The 22,864-nt window shown below is 46.6% G+C and overlaps 1 pseudogene; it reads left to right on the top strand.

Moving 5' to 3' along the window:
* Positions 1-15,578, top strand: part of LOC120381711 — a 222,060-nt pseudogene extending 206,482 nt beyond the window's left edge.
* Positions 15,579-22,864: the final 7,286 nt, after the last annotated feature.

Here is a 22,864-nt window from a genome sequence, read left to right as displayed (position 1 = left end):
GCCCCCTAGACCCCTGGTTGAGAACCACTGCCTTACCCCACGAATCACAGCAATGTTCAGGTTACTGCCAGGCCCAAAGGACCAGTCACTTCCTTAGGTCAGTTGAATCTTAGATCTTCCAACAAAGACAACACTTGTAGCCAGTCCTGTCACAACCTGTATTAAGATTTATTTAAAAGGAAAGGAGAGTTGTTTACCAAGTTAAAGCAGGTAATCCTATAGATGCAGACGAGTTGCAATCTTAGGTTTCAAAAGTAATAGAAGCTTCTATAATAAGCAAGCTCTGCATATTCTTTAGGACTAACCCCAGCTAAGCAGCTGGGGTTCTCTTGCTTATGCCTAGAAACTTTGTCCCTCAGAGTCCAAGCAGCATACAGATAATCAGTTCCTTCTGTGTGGGGTTTTTCATCGCCTTCCTACCATGTGCTCTGAGCTGGAAACTCAACTAATGGGAAGTCAAGAGCACAACAACAGTCTTGTATCTTCTTTAACATCCCATAATAGTCTCTCAGGTGTGGATGGACCTTTCCTGCCAGGCAGGGTGTAATGCATTCTGTTGTCAATCAGCACTTCACCTAGGTAAAGTCTCTCTCCTGTCTGGTGATTTACAGAGCCACAGAGGCTCACAATGGAGCTAGTCGGATGTTAACCCAGGCAGCAACTCACAAGCATTCAATGAAGTCTAAACACATTCTTATGTTCACAGTCTGTATGAGGAGTATCTACTCATTGGGACTTGCTGGGGAGCCATAGAAAGAAACAAGATGTGCTGAGGCAAGGAGGCCCCGTCTCAGAGCCCCCGGGGTCACGCTTCCCAAAAGCTAAAACTAGGCCCAGCCCATGAAGGTGGCACTGCCAGGAGAGACTGGATAAAGGCTGGAGCATCAAACGGCTTTGTAAACCTGAGAGAGCTGCCTTGGGGACAGTGACAGGGAGAATCCCCCAGAGTGACTCCTTTGATTCTGCTCGTCTCTGGCCTTTGGTTCATAGAATCATAGAACTGGAAGGGACTTTGGGAGGTTGCTAGTCCAGTCCTCTGCACTCAAGGCAGGACTCAGTATTATCTAGACCATCCCTGACAGGTGTTTGTCCAGCCTCCTCTTAAACATCCCCATGATGGAGATTCCACAACTTCCTACACTATTTGTTCTGGAGTTTAACCACTCTGACAGTTAGGAAGTTTTTCCTAATCTCCATCCTAAATTCCCCTTGCTGCAATTTAAGGCCATTACTTCTTGTCCTATTCTCAGAGGTTAAGAACATTTTTTTCTTCCACATCCCTGTAACAACCTTTTATGTACTTGAAAACTATTATCATGTCCCCTCTACTCCAGACTAAACAAACCCAATTTTTCCAATCTTCCCTCATAGGTGATGTTTTCTAGATCTTTAATCATTTTTGTTGCTCTTCTCTGGACTTTCTCCGATTTGTTCACATCTTTCCTCATATGTGGCACCCACAAATGGACACAGTACTCCAGTTGTGGCCTAATCCACACAGAGTGGAGTGGAAGAATTACTACTTGTGTCTTGCTTACAGTACTCCCTCAAATACATCCCAGAATGATGTTTGCCCTTTTGCACTGTTGACTTATACTTATCTTGTGATCCACTCTGGCCCCCAGCTCCCTTTCTGCAGTGCTCCTTCCTGGGCAGGAATTTCCCATTTTATACGTGTGCACCTGATTGTTCTTTCCTAAATGAAGCACTTTGCATTTGTCCTAATTGAATTTCATCCTATTTCCTTCAAGCCTTTTCTCCACATCATTTTGAATTTTAATCATAGAATATCAGGGTTGGAAGGGACCATAGGAGGTATCTAGTCCAATCCCCTGCTCAAAGCAGGACAAATCCCCAGACAGATTTTTGCCCCAAATCCCTAAATGGCCCCCTCAAGGATTGCACTCACAGCCTTGGGTTTAGCAGGCCGATGCTCAAACCACTGAGCTCTCCCTCCCTGGCCTATCCTCTAAAGTACTTGCAACCCCTCCCAGCTTGGTATTGTCTGCAAACTTGGTAAGTATAACAGAGGATGTTACTGGGAGGGTTTCACCATGTCTCAGAGGGTTACACCCTGGTGGGAGGGGGCTAGGCCTGTACTGGAATAAGGTTACTCTGTGCTTCACAGTGTGGCAGAACCTAGAGTGTCCATTAAAAGGGAAAAATCGGGGGGAATCAGCATGTGGAATGGACAAAAGCCCCCTCTGCATTCTCTCACATTGCCCTTCTCGTCCTGGCAGGCTGCAGATTAACGTCCACGTTTTGCTCCAGATCATTTCATTCTCCCAGAGGGAAGGAAATGGCTGCAATGGAGCTTGCTCAGGTAAGGGATTCTCAGGGAGCTGGTGGTGGGTTCTGCTTGAAGGGAGAGGAGCAGTACGTGCATAGGAGGGTAGGAGCTGCTGGAGGTGGTGGGAGGCAGGAAATATCTCGGGTGGAGAAAGGGAGGGGACAGGATGTGACAAACCTGCTGAGACTTGTGTACTCTAGGGTGTGATGGGTTGTCACCCCGGGGTGCAGTCTGGGGGGCTTCTGGGAACTGCTGTGTCCTCTAACCCTCAAGCTGGGCTGGCCCTTTTCACACTGTTTTGCTGGAGATTCAGCCAGCCTCTCCAGGCCCTGTTATCACCCAACACGACAGCAGGGGGCACCATGCAGCCAACTAAGCTACCTGAGTGCTTTACCTAAGCCACTCAAGGACAGATAGACGACGACAGCCAATTTCCCAGCTCCCCAGCCTTGCACACTTGCTGTAGTATAAATTCAGAATTATACCATCTTATAGTGCACAGGGATCTCTGTAATGTCAGCTCATTAATAGTTCGCCTTCCTCGATATGGGAAAGATGTGCACAACAAGCCTGTGCTAACCAAGCTCAGCTTTTCCCCAAACATTTCACTCAAAATGCACTGATTAAGATAAAGCATAAAACAAGTTTATTAATGGCAGAAAAGTAGATTTTAAGTAATTATTGTTAGAACAAAAAAGGATCCAGAGGCGGATATGAATACAGGCTTCTTTATTGTGCTACTTGTTCCCCTTGACCCAACTATTGAGTAAGCACTGGATTAGTTACATCACCTTTTATCTAAGTTTGTATGTAAACACCTACATCCGTTACAACACCCCAAAACCCCTTATTAAGTAGTAGAAACACTCATACAATTAGTATACCCACCCTGTCCACTGTCACAGTATCATAGAGGTGTTTTTACCTTGAAAATACCGTTCTTTGCAATAATGTGTTGCCACAGATTTCCCTAAACAGCAGTTCTCAGGGTATGGAGGAAGGGTCAATGAGCAGTTCTCGGGGAGGGAGGAAGGGGCCATAAGCCAGGGCTTGTTTATGTAGCTGGGAAAGGAAGGGAGGGGGAGATAACATTTCTTTTACTTTCTTTCACACAAAGGACATTCATTCCAGCAACTACATTTCTCATGCAGCTGCATCAATGTCAGTTCTTACAAGCAACAGAGAGAGGAAAATTATGGCAACTTATTTGTTCAGCAAAGAATTCCTGCCTGCTTATGCCTTTGTCCCCAATGCATGTCAGCACATTAGCAGCTTCCCAGCTCTTTTACTGAACCCTAACGTATCCCAACAATTCTAAGTGATAGCAAACAGATCAAAGCAGATTACTTAGCAGATAACCAAAAGCTCAAACTAAGCCTAACATACTAGATGGATAGAATTTGAATTAGCAATTTCTCACCCTGACTGATGCTACAAGCAGTTCCCCAAGTTTCCATACACAAGCTAGAAATCCCTTTACCCTGTGACCAGCAGTTCCCCCAGTTCAGTCTTTGTTCCTCAGGTGTTTCCAGGAGTTCGCTTGTGTGGGGAATGAGGCCAAGAGATGATGTCACACCCCACCTTATGTAGCTTTTCCATATGGCGGGAACCATTTGTTCCAAACTAAGTTCCCAGTCCAGTTTGTGGGAAAATACAGGTACCAAAATGGAGTTTGTTGTCATGTGGTCTAGTCACATGTCCTAGCGTGTCCTGCTGAGTCATAGTAGCCATGACTCATAGGCTGGCTGAAACAATCACAGGAAGGCTAAGCTCTTCCACGGTCCATTGTCTTTGTTGATGAGCCATCAGCTCTGTCTGTCTTCTTCATTGTTGTACCTGAAAGGCTCGTTGTGGGTGATACCCAGAGTAAGCACATTTGAAATACAGATACAGAGTCAATATCCATAACTTCAAATACAAACATGATGCATGCACACAAATAGGATAATCATATTCAGCACATGACGCATCTTGCACAAAATGCATCATAATTATGTCCTAATCATATTATAACCATACCACTATGCTGAATATGGGGGTGTAGTGTCAGATAAGGCCTAATTTCAAGGCACGGGATTTGGGAATGTAACTTCCCCTCTTTGTGGAACAGGAAATAACCCTCCAGCCAGGGCTGGGAAAACTTCCCAGACTCCCAGTGCTGGAGCCTGAATCTACTGGCACTTCATTAGTTACCACCTCCGCCAATCTTTGTGGTAACTGCAAACTTTATCCATGATGATTTTATATTCTGTTCTAGGTCATTGATAAGAATGTTAAATAGCATACGGGGAAAAAGCAATCCTTGTGGGAACCCGCTAGAAATAAATCCACTCGACCATGGTTCCCCATTTACAATCCCAGTTTTTAATCTATTTAATGTATGCTGTGTTTATTTTGTATCATTCCAGTTTTTTGTCAAAATATTGTGCTGAATCAAATCATATGCCTTACAGAAGTCTAGACATATTACATCAATAATATTAGCTGCAACCAAACTTTTGATCTCATCTAATAAGGATATCCAGTTAGTTTGATAGGATCTATTTTCTCTAAACCTTTGTTAATAGATACTAATTATATTACCTTCCTTTAATTCTTTATTAACAAAATCCAGTATCGACAGCTCCGTTATTTTGCTCAGTATTGATATCAGACTGACACTCTTGTAATTAGCTGGATCATCTCTTTTACACTTTTTAGTATTGGCACAGCATTAGCTTAATTCCAGTCTTCTGGAATTTCCCCAGTGTTCCAAGTCCTAATTACAATCAACATTAATAGTCCACCACGCTCCTCCACCAGGTCTTTAAAAACTCTTGGATACAAGTTATCCGGACCTGCTGATTTAAACATGTCTAACTGTAATAGCTGCTGTTTAATATCCTTGTGAGTTCTTGTTGGAATGGAAAGAGTGTCATCGTCAACTTCTTATGATGCGAGTACAGCATCTGTTTTTCTCCAAATCCAGGAGAGAACACTTATTGAACACTTTTACCTCTTCTGCATTATTTTTGATAATTCTGCCATTTCCGTCTAGTAATTTATCACTACCATTGTTAGGATTAATATACTTTTCAAACCTTCCTTCTTATTTTCATTGATTGGTCATTGATTTCCCTTACCAATTTTCTACAATTCTGACCTTCTAACTCAGGGGTGAGCAACCTTTCAGAAGTCTTCATTTATTCACTCTAATTTAAGGTTTTGAGTGCGCCAGTAATACATTTAAATATTTGTAGAAGATCTTTCTCTGTCTATAATATATAACTAAACTATTGTTGTATGTAAAGTAAATAAGGCTTTTAAAATGTTTAAGAAACTTCATTTAAAATTAAATAAAAATGCAGAGTCCCCCGGACTGGTGGCCAGGACCCGGGCATTGTGAGTGCCACTGAAAATCAGCTTGTGTGCTGCCTTCAGCACCCGTGCCATAGGTTGCCTACCCCTGTGTGACGTTATTGATATAAACTGGGACCATATAGAACATGGTTTGCAACCAAGGTCCTGTAGTGGCACCAAATCTTAGGTAAAGGGGGTCATCTAAGGTGTCTAAGACCAGGTTATGGGTTGCTGGTTATGATTATGCTGTCTATATGCATGTATCATTTTGTAGTTGAAGTTATAAGTATTAGCTTTAGTGTTAGCTCTGCCTAGCCTGCTTGATGGCCCATTAAGGACCATCAGCTACACAATTGACCCATGGAGAGAAGGCAGACATGCCTTGTAACTCAGCAAAGTGCAGGGACTTGTCCATGTGACTCCAGACTCCATTTTGCTGTAATTTTCCACAGTAAGGACAAAGAGGTTCTTACACCTGGAAAAGCCTGTATAAGGCTGATGCCTCATCTCCATCTGGTCTTCAATCCTGCTTCTTACCTCTGGAGGGACTTTGCTACAAGCTGAAGTTCTGCACAAAGGACTAATGACCCATCCCAGCTGGGGATGTACTCCAGAGACTTGATTTGACCCTCCAGTTTATGCCATCACTGCTACAAGCCTGAACTAAGAACTTTGTCATTACTGTATGTAATTGATTCCATCTAACCAATTCTAGCTCTCATCTCTACCTTTTTCCCTTTATGAATAAACCTTTAGATTTTAGATTCGAAAGGATTGGCAACAGCATGATTTGTGAGTAAGATCTGATGTGACCTGGGTCTGGGGCTTGATTCTTTGGGATCGAGAGAACCTTTTTCTTTTACTGGGGTGCTGGGTTTTTATAACCATTCATCCCCAGGACGAGTGGCACTGGTGGGGATACTGGGAGACTGGAGTGTCTAAGGAAATTGCTTGTGTGACTTGTGGTTAGCCAGTGGGGTGAAACCGAAGTCCTTCTTGTCTGGCTCCACACCTGGCTGCAGCGCTGGCTGTACACCTGGTCTGCTTGGGGTGTAGCGAATGCAGCGCTGGTGATCCAGCGCTGCTCATCAGGTGTGGACACACACCAGCGCTTTAATTGGCCTCCAGGGAATAAGGAGATGTCCCAGAATTCCTGTTCAGCCACTCTGCTCATCAGTTTGCACTCCACTGCTCTGGCCTCAGGTGACCCGCCCCTTTAAGTGCCCTGGGAATTTTAAAAATCCCCTTCCTGTTTGCTGCAGCCAGGTGTGGAGTGCAATCAGTTAATCTTTGCAGGTGACCATGCCTCCACGTGGCAAACGAGCCCCAGCATGGAGCACTAGCGAGTTGCTGGACCTCATTAGTGTTTGGGGGCAGGAAGCTGTGCAGTCCCAGCTGCGCTCCAGCCGTAGGAATTATGATACCTTTGGGCAGGTATCAAGATCCATGCTGGGTAGGGGCCATGAGCGGGATGCGCTGCAATGCAGGGTTAAAGTGAAGAAGCTGCGGAGTGCCTATTACAAAGCCCGTGAGGTAAACCGATGCTCGGGCGCTGCCCCCACGACCTGCCGTTTTTACGGGGAGATGGATGCGATACTTGGGGGTGACCCCACTGCCAATCCGAGGACCACGATGGACACTTCTGATCAGGGTGGGGGACAGGAGCAGCAGCAGGAGGAGGAGGAGGAGGAAACAGCGAGTGAAGCTACTGGGATGGGGGACGACACCCCAGAGTCCCAGGAGGCATGCAGCCAGGAGCTCTTCTCAAGCCAGGAGGAAGGTAGCCAATCCCAGAAGCCAGCAGTTGCTGAAGGACAATCAGAGGAGCGGGTTACCAGTAAGCTGCTTTTATTTTCAGGGTGGAAATGTTTCTGGAGAGGAGGTGGGGTTTGGGCTGCATGCAGGCATGCCTAGATGTGGAATAGCCCATTGATGTGGTCTATCACTTCGCGGTAATCGGCTGCAGTAATCTCCTGAAAAGTTTCAGCCAGAGCGTGGGCAATGTGCCTGCGCAGGTTTATAGGGAGAGCCACTGTGGTCTTTGTCCCAGTCAGGCTAACGCGTCCGCGGCACTCTGCCATGAGGGGTGGGGGGACCATTGCTGCACACAGGCAAGCTGCGTAGGGGCCAGGGCGGAATCCGCATTGCTGTAGAAGACACTCCCTTGCTTCCCTGGTGATCCGTAGCAGCGAGACATCTTCCAGGAGTAACTGCTGTGGAAAATGTTGGGAGACTCTTTAATGCAGATCCCCCCTGTAGCTGTTTGCTGTCCCCAACGCACAGAAACCCCTGCACAGCCCTGAAGCAATCTTAGTACCCCTTACTCACCATTTCGTGGCTCCTGTTCTGCTGTGTGCTATTATTTGTTATGGGAAAAGTATGCTAAAGTGAAGACTGTAAACTCCTTCAGTGTGTGGGAATTACTGTCTGGATGAGATAATGAACAATGCTACCCTGTTAACTGTTGCCATTTTTGCCTTCCAAAAGTGACCTTTACTGCTGGACTGCCTAGCTCCAGCACTGCTCAGAGACTGCAAAATCTAAGGAAAAAGCCGCGCAAAACCAAGGAAGACATGCTGAAAGCAGTTATTGATCACTCTGCTAGAGAGAGTAGGACTCTGCAGGACTGGAGAGAAAGGGAAAGCAGGATCCGCCAGAGGGAAAGCAGGATCCGCCAGAGAAACGCAGTGGCCAAGAGGAAGAGCACAGAGCAGCTGCTAAGCATCCTGTCGCACTGCGGACTCTATGGAATCACTCGTAGCCATGCAAGCAGAGCACTACCGTGCTACTCCCCCGCCCCCCCGTCCCAAAGCTTTTCCCCTTGTGCCCCAATGTCAGCTCAAACCCCCCTTCCCCAGCATCCAGGTTCTTACCACCACCAGCTGCCTCCAACACCTGTACGTTCACCAACCAGCCCTGAGAACTACAACCATTACCCTCTGTACTCAACCCCCATCATCATGCAGTATATGCACCCTGAAGTGCAGCAGTCATTGCACAGCACTCCAGACAGGACATATGCAAACTTGTGAATGTACAGTACACCAACCCACCACCCTGTCCTCTTATGTTCCTGAAATGTTGTGTGTCTGTCTGTCAAGGAAGTTTGTTTCTTTTCAATAAAAGAATTCTTGGTTTGAAAACAGTCTTTATTATTGCAGATAGTGGAAAGATACCTTAGCCCAGTAAAGAAACAGGCACTGCAAATCATTTTAGGGAATAATAAAATCCTACCACTGCACTTCACTCCCATGCAAGGCAACAAACATTACTGTTGGCTTTCAGCCTCAAATTCTTCCCTCAAGGCATCCCTAATCCTTGTAGCCCTGTGCTGGGCCTCTCTATTAGCCCTGCTCTCTGGCTGTGCATATTCAGCCTCCAGGACTTGAACCTCGGTGGTCCATGCCTGACTGAATGTTTCACCCTTCCCTTCACAAATATTATGGAGGGTACAGCACATGGATATAACCGCAGGGATGCTGTTTTCCCCCAAGTCTAGCTTCCCATACAGGGACCTCCATCTAGCTTTTAAACGCCCAAAAGCACACTACACAGTCATTCGGCACCGGCTCAGCCTGTAGTTGAACCGGTCCTTGCTCCTGTCAAGCTTCCCTGTATAGGGTTTCATGAGCCAAGGCAGTAACGGGTAAGCGGGGTCTCCAAGGATCACAATGGGCATTTCGACGTCCCCTACTGTGATCTTCCTGTCTGGGAAAAAAGTCCCTGCCTGCATCTTCCTGAACAGGCCACTGTTCTGAAAGATGCGTACATCATGCACCTTTCCAGGCCAGCCTGTGTAAATGTCAATGAAATGCCCACGGTGATCCACAAGCGCCTGGAGAACCATAGAGAAATACCCCTTCCGATTAACATACTCGGATGCTAGGTGGGGGGGGGTGCCAGAATAGGAATATGCGTCCTATCTATCGCCCCTCCACAGTTAGGGAAACCCATTTGTGCAAAGCCATCCACAATGTCCTGCACGTTCCCCAGAGTCACGGTTCTTCTTAGCAGAATGCGATTAATTGCACTGGAAACTTGCATCAACACGATTCCAGCGGTCGACTTTCCCACTCCAAACTGGTTCCCGACCAACCGGTAGCTGTCTGGAGTTGCCAGCTTCCAGATTGCAATAGCCACCCGCTTTTCCACCGTCAGGACAGCTCTCCATCTTGTGTCCTTGCGCCGCAGGGTGGGGGCGAGCTCAGCACACAGTCCCATGAAAGTGGCTTTTCTCATCCGAAAGTTCTGCAGCCACTGCTCGTCATCCCAGACTTCCATGACGATGTGATCCCACCACTCAGTGCTTGTTTCCTGAGCCCCAAAGCGGCGTTCAACGGTGCAGAGCATTTCCGTGAATGCCACAAGCAATGTAGTGTCACACGCGGCAGGCTACTCGATATCGTCGGACTCCTCACTGTCAATTTGGAGCTGAAGGAAGAGCTCAACTGCCAAATGACACTCATCAGCACAGTCATCGGCAGCTCGGGATCCTTTTCCCACAGAAATTGTGATTAAAACACAGCAAGCTACTCACAAACGTGGCCGGAATAACTGTGACTGCTGGGATGTGAAGCGATGCACCACGGGGCGTTGGAACAGGAAGCAGAATGACCCGCACACTTCCTTCCCCTTCCCACAATACTCAGCGCCAAAATAGGACGAGGTGCTCTGTGGGATAGCTGCCCACAATGCACCTCTCAATACAGCGCTGGAAATGCTGTCAAGTGTGGCCACACTGCAGCGCTGTTAGCTGCAAGTGTGGCCACACACCAGCGCTGTCCCTACCCGGGTGCATGGCCAGCGCTGTAACTCCCAGCGCTGCAATTTTCATGTGTAGCCAAGGCCTTAGAGGTGGAAACCCCAGGCTTGGGCTGTGACTGCCCTATTTGAGCAATTGGTCCTGAGTTGGCACTCTCAGTTGGGTCCCACCAGAACCGCCTCACACACCCTGTTCTAATTAATATTCTTTACTACTGACTTCCCTTTTCTTCCTTATATTTTATTTGGAGAGTGTTTCCTACCAGGGAGCCATTAGTAGGGTCCAGAGCCAGCCCCATCTCCTATATCAAACTCTGGCTAGTAGGTATGTGATAAATGTGACGCCCCTGCCTGCGTCTGTCATCTGGGAGACACAAAGTTTCTCTCTTTCTACCCTCTGATGCTGCCTGGCTGCTCTAAGCTAGGTGAGGTGAGACTCTGTTAACATGTGCCTCTCAGAGCTTCCATTTCCCTGATGCTGCTGTTCCGTGAATAGTGGGATTGTGAGTGGGGCAGCAGGTACTGAGTGTTGGACTCTTGCTCTTTCAGGGGCCGGTGACCTTCGAGGAGGTGGCTGTATATTTCACCAGGGAGGAATGGGCTCTGCTGGACCCTGTTCAGAGAGCCCTCTACAGGGATGTCATGCAGGAGAACTATGAGACGGTGACCTCGCTGGGTAAGGAGTCCTGTCCCCTGGGTTATTAGAACCTGTGGGGTCTCTGAAGAACCTGAGCAGTAATAACTTTATACCTTTATTCATCATACAAGTTTTGACAGGTTTCCTTGCCCCCCTTTTTTTGCCTTATCTCCCACCCACTAGTACCATTTTTGGACATGTGCCTTTTTGGTGCTGTCACACATTTTAAAATTGCATTGAATGTATCCTTATTGGCTACATTCATAACTACATTAATAACTGTAGCTTTCATGCCTTTTCCTCATTTTAAGAGGAAAATATGCTGCCTGTAGAATTCTAAATTGAGTAAATAGGTGTGTGACTCATGCCTGGCTTGTGTGACTGTCAGATGAGCTCTTTTAGGAGAGCGTGTAATGTTGCCGTTCAGGATCCCATGGGTGAAGGGATAAGCGAGCCGTGGGAGGGACGGAGACGGGGGATAGTAGATATGCCAGGATATGGGGCGGGTGTGTGCAGGGTTAGAGCTAAGAAGCAGCAGGAGGTAGGAGGCTGTGAGAGACGAGGAGAAAATACAAGAAGTTCTCAAGGTGCCGGGAGGTGGTGCTGGCTGAGAGTAATGGGAAGAAGGGGAGGGGAGTGTGGAGGAAGGGCACCCAGGAAGTGGGGTGGGTGGGTCAGTGGGAGGGAGGAGAGGTTTGGGGATCTGGAGCTGTGGGGGATCCCAGACCTTTAACCCCAAATCCCTACCCAAGCCTTGTTGCTTTAGAGCCTCCACTCCAGTTTTCTTTCTGTTCAGTTTCACTTTATTATACATTTTTCCCCCCAAATATTATTATTTTAACTCTTGACCTCCCTCTCCCACTCATTACCCCCCTCCTCACATAACCTCCCCATCTCCTATGCACAGCGACCCCGGCCACCGATCCTGAGTCCTTGCTGCATCCTCCCTCCTATAGCAGGGCCCCTACCGAGGCACAAATGGGCACTTGGTCGATGATGTCACAGGCTGGTATAGTCTGTACAATTTTTACACCTATAAGATTTCATATTCCGAAGCCCTTCACACCAGTCGGGCTTATCTCTATACGCCGATACAGTCTGTTCCCTTCCCAGCTCTGATGCCGCAGAGCCTGGCCTGTGTCCCTGTTCCCGTTCGCCCCCTAACCAACATTCAACATTCATGGGGCCTCATCTGGACGACTGTGTCCAGTTTTGGGCCCAACACTATAAGAAGGATGTGGAAAAATTGGAAAGCATCCAGCGGGGGGCAACAAAAATGGTTAGGGGACTGGAACACATGACTTCTGAGGAGAGGCTGAGGGAAGTGGGATTGTTTAGTCTGCAGAAGAGAAGAATGAGGGGGGATTTGATAGCTGTTTTCAACTATCTGAAAGGGGGCTCCAAAGAGGATGGATCTAGGGTGCGTCTTCACTACCGCCGGATCGGCGGTAGCAATCGATTTCTCGGAGTTCAATATATCGCGTATCATCTAGACGTGATATATTGAACTCCGAACGCGCTCCTGTCGACTCCGGAACTCCACCACTGCGAACGGTGGTGGCGGAGTCGATGGGGGAGCCGCGGACATCGATCCCGCGGCGTGAGGAAGGGTAAGTAATTCGAACTAAGGTATTCGACTTCAGCTACGCTATTCACGTAGCTGAAGTTGCGTACCTTAGATCGAACTCCTCCCCCTCCCCCCCCAGTGTAGACCAGGCCTAGACTGTTCTCAGTGGTAGCAGATGACAGAACAAAGAGTAATGATTTCAAGTTGCAATGGGGGAGGTTTAGGTTGGATATTAGGAAACACTATTTCACTAGGAGGGTGGTGAAGCCCTGGGATGAGTTCCCCACGGAGGTGGTGGAATCTCCTTCCTTAGAGGTTTTTAAGATCAGGCTTGACAAAGCCTTGGCTGGGATGATTTAGTTGGGGATTGGTCCTGCTTTGAGCAGGGGTGGGACTAGATACCTCCTGAGGTCCCTTCCAACCCTGATATTCTATTATTCCAATTTCCTTCCTCCCTCCTGTTTGACCCCATTTATAGAGTAATATTCTCAGCTATACCTTAACCAGTAATTGTGCTGAAATTTAACTAACCAATTCTAACATATTGTGACATAATTCTCTAACCCAGGCGTCGGCCACCTTTCAGAAGTGGTGTGCGGAGTCTTCATTTATTCACTCTAATTTAAGATTTCATATGCCAATAATACATTTTAATGTTTTTAGAAAGTCTCTTTCTATAAGTCTATAATACATAATTGAACTATTGTATGTAAAGTCAGTAAGGTTTTTAAAATGTTTAAGAAGCTTCATTTAAAATTAATTAAAAATGCAGAGCCTTCTGGACCGGTGGCCAGGACCTGGGCAGTGTGAGTGCCACTGAAAATCAGCTCGTGTGCCGCCATAGGTTGCCTACTCCTGCTCTAACCAATTATAAACCACTACCCTAATTAACTTACACCTGGCAACATTAATTATACAGGAGAGAGAAACAATTAGAGAACCAGACTGATTAACAATGTAAAAGTGGTGGCCATAAAGATAAAGCAATACAGAAATGAGGGTTTCACAACCACAAGCATTGATAAGTGATTTCTTGCCAGACAGAATGCTATCAAATTAAGGTTTCTTTAACCATCTTAAGATCCAGACAGGACTGTCTTCCTAACAGCCCAATAGCACCTTATTTCAGTGTGACTGGTTTGGGATGTGAGGATGTGACCTTCGCTTCCCAGCTTATGGCTGCCCCTGGTGCTTAGCCAAAGGCCTTAGCCTAAGAACAAGGCCTCAGACTATCCTAGTGAGAGAAGGCCCAGATACAGGCACACTGTGATTTTGATTCTTTGTTTTCATACTCCTGTAACTAACTAAGTGATAAAAATACCCTAAGTTCTTAAAGTCTAGGCTTTGCAGGCAGGCCTGAATATCTCTATTCTAACAGAGGGTTCTACCCCTTCCCCCATGCTGTATCTGTCTTGTCTATTTAGACTGTAAATTCTTCAGAGCACAGGCCATCTACTATTCTGCATTTGTACTGTGCCTAGCACAACGGAGACACACTGTTAGTTGGTCCTTAGGCACTAAGGTAATGCGTATGATTAATAATAATAATAACTCTCCTGCCACTTGGAGCCAAGGAAGCTGGTCTTGGGATGTTACTGCTTAAAAATGATCTGAGCTTAAAACCATGGACTATTCTTTGTGACAAGTATCCCACAAATTCCACCGACCTCCTTGTTTTCTTTGCCTGGCATAGGGTTTCTAAATTCCAAACCTGATGTGGTCTCACAGCTGGAACGAGGGGAAGAGCCGTGGGTCCTGGACCTCCAGGCCTCTGAGAAAGAAGTGCTTCCAAGAGCTGCCTGCACAGGTGAGGACTTGGTTAAAGCAAGTCAAAAACTGTCCATGAATACAGAAAACATTCGGGATGCCCTACAAAGACCTTGTGAGCTCCCAAGTTCAGGATTGTTCCCTGCAGATGTGGAATAATTAGGCAGATGTCACTCATGGCTTCCCACCTATCCTGACTAACAACTGGCAGCAGATCCCTACCTGATCCCACTTTCCCCTGCATGTTCTGGTGAAATGCAGACCAAAACTGATCCCTTCCTCTCTCCTCTGGGGAAAATCAGCTCCTGATAGGTTTGATCTCTCCTGCACATATTTTGGTTTGTTCATCCCTTTTAAAATTCCTGTCTCTGAGATTTCCTTTCTCTCAGGCACAGGGAGTGACCTATGTCTGGATTCTCTCTGTCTCCCATCAGGTGATAGGATGGTGCGTGAGAATGAGATGCAGAAACCCCAGCAGGAAGATGCTGAGCAAGGAGCACCACATGGGACGTTATCAGGAAGACCCAAAGGGAATGTTTCCAGGAGTTGTGCACTCCGAGAAACAGTAAAAGCCTCTGAGACTCAGCAGAGGCCAGAGGAGAACTTCAGTAGCCTCTCAGCCCTTATTATACGTGAGAGAATCAACTTGGAAGAGACAAACTACACATGCCATGAGTGCGGGGAAAGCTTCAGTCAGCGCTCAGTCCTTATCAGACATCAGAGAATCCACACAAAAGAGACGCCCTGCACGTGCGCTCAGTGCGGGAAAAGCTTCAGTCAGCGCTCAAACCTTATCACACATCAGAGAATCCACACAGGGAGACGCCTACACGTGCTCTGAGTGTGGGAAAAGCTTCAGTCATCGCTCAAGCCTTATCACACATCAGAGAATCCACACATGGGAGACGCCCTACACGTGCGCTGAGTGTGGGAAAAGCTTCAGTCAGCTCTCAAGCATTATCAGATATCAGAGAATCCACACAGGGGAGACGCCCTACACGTGCGCTGAGTGCGGGAAAAGCTTCAATTCGCGCTCAAACCTTATCACACATCAGAGAATCCACACAGGGGAGACGCCCTACACGTGCGCTGAGTGCGGGAAAAGCTTCAGTCGGCGCTCACACCTTATCACACATCAGAGAATCCACACAGGAGAGACGCCCTACACGTGCTCTGAGTGCGGGAAAAGCTTCAGTCGGCGCTCACACCTTATCAGACATCAGAGAATCCACACATGAGAGATCTCCTACACATGCTCTGAGTGTGGGGAAAGTTTCACTGAGCACTCAGACTTTGTCAGACATCGTAGAATCCACAGTGGAGAGAGACCCTACACATGCTCTGCATTTGGGAAAAGCTTCAGTCAGATGTCATTCTCTATTAGATATCAGAAAATCCAAATGGGAGAGAACTGTAAGTAATGCCTTTATTAGGGCTTCCCGAAGATTTGTTTTAAAAAATCACATTTGCTAATTCCAATATAGTGATCTTTGCACCATCTTCACTGTGGTCTCTCAGCTCTGCCGGATGAGTTGCCTGCTTCAGACTTTTGCAGTTCACCCTCTTGGGGTCAGTCCTGTGATCTTTTCTATCAGCTCCTTTCCTTTTGACTTGTAGGAGAGTGTGTGTCTCCAGCCAGGAATTTCATCAGCTCCAGGTGGGGGAGAGAGGGTTGATGCCAACAAGCTACCCTGAGGCAAAAGTTACCTGTGCCTTACATCCACTAGGACTGTACATGGAATTGGGTGCTCAAGTTAGTGATTTTGGTGTAAAAAGACAATTATAGTTGTAGAGCAGAAGCAGCCCAGGGAGTGAACCTAACAGACAATGATCAAGTGATCTCTCTCCTGCCATCCATCTCCATCCTCTGACAAACAGAGGCTAGGGACACCATTCCTTACCCATCCTGGCTAATAGCCATTAATGGACTTAACCTCCATGGATTTATCCAGTTCTCTTTTAAACCCTGTTATAGTCCTAGCCTTCACAACCTCTTCAGGCAAGGAGTTCCACAAGTTGACTGTGTGCTGTGTGAAGAAGAACTTCCTTTTATTTGTTTTAAACCAGCTGCCTATTAATTTCATTTGGTGGCCCCTAGTTCTTGTATTATGGGAGTAAGTAAATAACTTTTCCTTATCTACTTTCTCCACATCACTCATGATTTTATATACCTCTATCATATTCCCTCTTAGTCTCCTCTTTTCCAAGCTGAAAAGCCCTAGCCTCTTTAATCTCTCCTCATATGGGACCCGTTCCAAACCCCTAATCATTTTAATTGCCCTTCTCTGAACCTTTTCTAATGCCAGTATATCTTTTTTGAGATGAGACAACCACATCTGTACATAGTATTCAAGATGTGGGCATACCATGGAGTTATATAAGGGTAATAATATAGTCAGTCTTATTCTCTATCCCCTTTTTAATGATTCCTAACATCCTGTTTGCTTTTTTGACCGCCTCTGCACACTGCGTGGGCATCTTCAGAGAACTATCCACAATGACTGCAAAATCTTTTTCCTGATTTGTTGTAGCTAAATCAGTCCCCATCATATTTTATGTATAATTGGAGTTATTTTTTCCAATATGCATTACTTTACATTTATCCACATTAAATTTCATGTGCCATTTTGTTGCCCAATCACTTAGTTTTGTGAGCTCTTTTTTAAGTTCTTCACAGTCTGCTTTGGTCTTAACTATCTTGAGCAGTTTAGAATCATCTGCAAACTTTGCCACCTCACTGTTTACCCCTTTCTCCAGATCATTTATGAATAAGGTGAATAGGATTGGTCCTAGGACTGACCCTTGGGGAACACCACTAGTTACCCCTCTCCATTCTGAGAATTTACCATTAATTCCTACCCTTTGTTCCCTGTCTTTTAACCAGTTCTCAGTCCTTGAAAGGACCTTCCCTTTTATCCCATCACAACTTAATTTATGTCAGAGCCTTTGGCGAGGGACCTTGTCAAAGGCTTTCTGGAAATCTAAGTACACTATGTCCACTGGATCCCCTTGTCCACATGTTTGTTGACCCTCAAAGAACTCTAATAGATTAGTAAGACAGGATTTCCTTTACGGAAACCGTGTTGACTTTTGCCCAACAATTTATGTTCTTCTATGTGTCTGACAATTTTATTCTTTACTATTGTTTCAACTAATTTGCCCGGTACCAATGTTAGACTTACTGGTCTGTAATTGCCGGGATCACCTCTAGAGCCCTTTTAAAATATTGGGCGTTACATTAGCTAACTTCCAGTCATTGGGTACCGAAGCGATTCAAAGGACAGGTTACAAACCATAGTTAATAGTTCCAACTTCACATTTGAGTTCTTTCAGAACTCTTGGGTGAATGCCATCTGGTCCTGGTGACTTGTTAATGTTGAGTTTATCAATTAATTCCAAAACCTCCTCTAGTGACACTTCAGTCTGTGACAGTTCCTCAGATTTGTCACCTACAATTTGGCAATGTTTATGCTCCTTTTCTAGGATTTGACTTCCACTTTTAAAGGAAGTCTTTTTGTCTCTCACTGCTTCTTTTACATGGTTGTTAAGCCCCGGTGGCTCTTTTTTAGTTCTTTTACTGTGTTTCTTAAATTGGGGTATACATTTAAGTTGGGCCTCTATTATGGTGTCATTAAAGTGTCCATGCAGCTAACAGGAATTTCACTTTAGTCACTGTACCTTTTAATTTCTGTTTAACTAACCCCCTCATTTTTGTATAGTTCTCCTTTTTGAAATCAAATGCCACAGTGTTGGGCTGTTGAGATGTTCTTCCCACCACAGGGATGTTAAATGTTATTATATTATGCCGTTTATTTTGAGCAACTGCAGTTATTCGGGAGAGTACAGACAGGCAGAGTTTCCCCTCCCGAGGTAGGTCTCGGTTAGATAAACAATTAAGGCAAGCATTTATACCTTTTGCGACATACAGTGAGGAGCAACAACTGCATTTTGTTTGTACATATTCCTTTCTGATAGCTTACTTCTCTCAGCAATTTCTGCTACAATCTGCATTCTATTCTTATCTAACACAAGGTTGAAAACCAGCATCTCTTACAGTTCTTTTCTGCTCGCCCACACCCTGCTTGGAAGTCTCCCGTTATTAGCTGTTAGTTAGCCTGGTAAATATCAAGTCCCTGAGAAAACACAGTTATACGAAGCAAAACAAAATCACAAACAGAAATGTCATTGGAAATTCAAAAATTAAAAAGGAAAATGCAGTTCCCATCACTTCATTGTATTTGGGCCATTCCTGTATCGAGAGTACCCGCTAAGGGCCCTGTGTGCTTATGGGAAACCTGGAGGAACTCATAGCACAGCCTGGACATGAAACTCAACTGCTCCCAGGTGCCGCAGTAAAACCCTTTTCCTGCTGTGATGTTGATGATTTTATGAAAATATGCTAATGGGTCTGAATATAATGTAACTGGAACATACTTCATGCAAAAGGTCTCTTGTGCAGTATCATTACAAAACTTATTATCTACTGTGTGTGTTCAGCCTATTTGTATGAACCGATCATTCCTGTATCTGAAGCTAGAAATATGAACTATAACTCTGAGGTCCTGTTGTAATGATGCAAAGTGTGGGCCATTAACAGTGGTTTGGACTCTTGATGGCTTCCATTAACCAGGACAATTGACTGGAGATGGCTCTGTCCTGCACCATCTGTGAGTCAGGCCAGGAACAATGAAGGCTTGGGGTCTCACAGGGCATGTGGCCATGTCACCTGGTACAGGAATCCATCTTAAACCTGGGACTTTTCCCCAGGAGAGAGAGAAAAGATTCCTGCCTTGTACCAAAGCTGTTTAAGGGGGTGGAACAGAAGAAAGGTGGCTGCAGTCATGAGAAATCCCCTAGCTACCACCTGAGCTGGAACAAGGACTATACCAGGTGAAAAGATTGGGCTCAGACAAGAAATAAGTCTAGTCTGCAAAAGAAGCTTATTGGAAGATCTCTGAGGGTGAGATTTTATCTGTATTGAGTTTCATACTGTATTAGTCTTAGACTTGCATGTTTTTGTTTTATTTTGCTCTATGGAGAATACAAACTCCACAGAGAAGGAAAAGTTAATGCCTTAGAAAAATCTGTGTGTGTTAGAGTGTCTAGGAACCACTCTCCTATAGCTTCTTTTCTCTGATTTCCTTTAGAAAATCTGAAGCAGGGAGCAGAAAACCATTGTCTTTTCTGAGGTGTGAGCTCAGGACCTACTGAGTATGAGACTGACATGCTGGCAACTATGCTAAGAAGGCCCAGGAAAATGTTTAGGCTCAGTGCATATAGGATCCTCCTACAGCAGTGACTGGAGCAGGGAAGGAACTGGAAGAAGCAGAGAGATCTGGTGCCCACAGACCTGTCCTGGCCTCTTTCTCAGCAGTAAAGAAATCAATTTGCCCTTCCAGTGAACAATCTGCTGGAACTAATGGCAGCACAGGGGGGATGTTTCTAAAGTATGCACCCACCTCTACATTTTAGAACTTACTCTCCTTTTTCTAGTGTAGCACTTTGTATATGAATTAGGCAAAACAAACTACACAGGTAAGAGAAACAAGGGCTTGAGAGAAAGCTTGAACTCATAACCCCAACAGATGGCCCCTCTGCACTAACCGGTTGCACCCCTGAAGATGTTTTTTAAACACATTTGGGAAGCAGGCAGTTATTAGTCTCTGTGGTTCACACCTTTGCCTGGTAATTGAAAGGCTGCTGGTTCAAACTTAACTCAAGATGCGGCTTTTCAGTGATGAGACTCCAGTACATTTTAACAAGAAGAAAATCTCCTCTATTCTGGCTTTGCCCCATTAGACTCCTTCTGCCCATCTTCTCCCCCTCCCCCAGTCTCTTTCCTTCCCCACTGGGGCCATGCAGAGAGGAGCCCCAGTCAGTCTCTGTCACAGAGAGTCTGTATCCCATAAAGGAAGGGAGGGGTTACTTTAAAACACTGATAATGGGGAGGGGAGTGGTGTGCGTGGTTAGGGGGGAGAAAGGATGGAGAACTAACAGTGGGGCACAGAGAGATTCCCCCAGATTTGGGAGATCCCCTGCTGCCCCCAATCAGCCAGCTGTGAGAAGAACTGTGGTGGTGGTGGGGTCTCCACATGCTGCCCCCGCCCCAACTGCCAACTGTGGCAATGGGAGCTGCAGGGGTGGAGTCTGCGGGCAGCGGTGCGCAGAGATGCCCCCGGCCCTCCAGCTTAGGGGCTGTGGGTTGCTTTTGGGAGATGCCCAAGGTAAATGCTGCACCCCTCACCCTCTCCTGCAACCCCAACCCCCTGCCCCAGCCCAGACCCCACACCTGCACCCAACCTCCCTCCAAGAGCCTGCCCCCCACACCCACTCCTGCACCCCAACCATCTGACTGAGCCCAGACCCTGCACCCAAACTCTCCCAGAGCCCAACCCCTCTCCCTCCCACAACCAAACTCCTTCCCAGAGCCTTAGGCAGGTGTGTGTGGCAGGTGGGGCAGGACTTGGTCCCATTCTGGGCACCACCAAAAATTATACAAACCTGACACCCCTGTCCAGCCCAACCTTCTGCTGATGCACCTCAGCCCACACCCGTGCAGAGTTTGAAGCTTCCGTTGCTTAAATTCCAGGACACGGAGGGATTTCAGCTCCCCTTTGCCCAGAGGGAACCTTCACCCCACTCCTAACCAGGTTCTTGTCCATGGGATCACTGTAGGGGGGCTGGGTCCCTCTGTGTCTTTTCTCTCTCTAGGACAGGCCAGGGTGCAATAACTGGGGGCATCTGAGCACCCAGGACCTTCTGTGGGGCTGCCATTCCCCTTCCCCTTCTGTGGTCCCATCTGTCATTGACTCCAGCCTTTTTTCTATCCATCGTCAGCACCATCCCAAGCCAGCAGCACTCGCCTCAAAAAGACAAAAAGTCCCGTGGCACCTTACAGACTAACAGACGTATTGGAGCATAATTATAATCAGCCAATCATAACCTCTCCATAGACCCTTTATGTGACCACCTTTATACAATATTGGCTGCAAATATAGAACAGTGGTGGCAACGGTGATCTATACAGTTACAGATTATGTCAAGAACGTCGCAGGAGGTGACATGGTATCAGTCAGACTGATACTGGAATACTGGAATACTGCCTCCAGTTTTGGTGTCCTCAATTGAAAAAGATGTTGTGAAACTGGAGCTGGGGCAGCAAAGAGCCACCAAATGTTCTGAGGGCTGGAGAAAAATGCCTTCTAGTGAGCTATTGAAAGAGCTCAACCTGTTTAGCTGATCAAAAGAAGATTGAAAGGTGACTTCATTGAAGTGTTGAACTGCCTTAATGGAGAGAAAAGATTGGGTATTAAAGGGCTCTTTAATCTAGCAGAGAAAGGAATAACAAGACCCAATGGCTGGAAGGTGAAAAGAGACAAATTCATATTACAACTAAGGCACAAATATTCAACAGCGAGGATGATTCACCACAGGAACAAGCTACCAAGGAAAGTGATGGATTCTCCATCTCCTGATGTCATTTCATGAGGACTAGATGCCTTTCTGGAATGTGTTTGCCCCAAAAGTAGCTATTGTGTCATGCAGGAGGCCTGTGATATGCAGGGGGTCAGATTAGATGCTCTAATGGTCTCTTCTGGCCATAAAGTCGACTCATTTCTGAAAAACTGAGTGTAGCATTGGGAGCAGCATCTGATGTTTCCCTGTCTAGCCGGCTTGCTGCCTAGAACGAACGCTTCTTGAGTGGGGTGATCCTCAGGGAGTAGCTCAAACCTGCAAAGTGCCTGGCCAGGGGCAGGACATTAGCCCAGCAAGGGAGGGGTGCGGCAGTGACATCACAAAGGCTTTTGGCAGGACCTCAGCCTATTGGTCCAAGGTGGTGGGGAGGTGGTGACCTCACAGAGAGATGCTGACATCAGCCAGGCAGGAGAGGGGCGAGGGGCCAGGGAAACCTCAGAGACCCCTGTGGCTTTGCTGCAGCAAGTCTCCTTCTCCAGGTCTCTCTCTGAGGACTGAGAGAGTATTGGGGTTCACGGACGTGAGCGCCAGGAGGAACCTCTTTCGAGTTTTCTCCTTCCCTTTTAGTGATTTTACTAGAAAACAGCCATCCCTGTTTAGAAGGTAAGAGCCTCCTGGAGGTTTGAAACCTGTTCAGTCTGATCCATCTGGTGAGAGTTGAATTCTAGGCATGGAAAACACGAGCTTAAGGAGGCAGAATTTTTTTACGCACCTAGGATTTTGGCCCTTAGAATCACGGGACATTGGGGATTGTCCTTTGTGTTTCACCTTTTCCTCCATCCATCCCTCTCTCCTTTTTCTTTGTCTCTTGCTTCCTTTGTCCTTTCTCCTGTTCCCCTCCCAACACCAGGAGAGGGTGTGTGTGTGTGTGTGTGTTGCATCGGAGTGCTCTGCAGTTCCCACTCTGGGAGGTCCACCCAAAAATGTGGGGCTGAAATAGTGCTCGGGCAGTGATCCCCACCAGTGACCTGGTCCATCCTTTGGGCTCTCTGGTGAGAACCCTCAGCCTCCCGTCCTCAGTCTCTAC

The sequence above is a fragment of the Mauremys reevesii genome, linkage group 14 (assembly GCF_016161935.1).
Source record: "Mauremys reevesii isolate NIE-2019 linkage group 14, ASM1616193v1, whole genome shotgun sequence".
Lineage (NCBI taxonomy): Eukaryota > Metazoa > Chordata > Testudines > Geoemydidae > Mauremys > Mauremys reevesii.
This window is presented reverse-complemented; position numbering and strand designations above follow the sequence as displayed.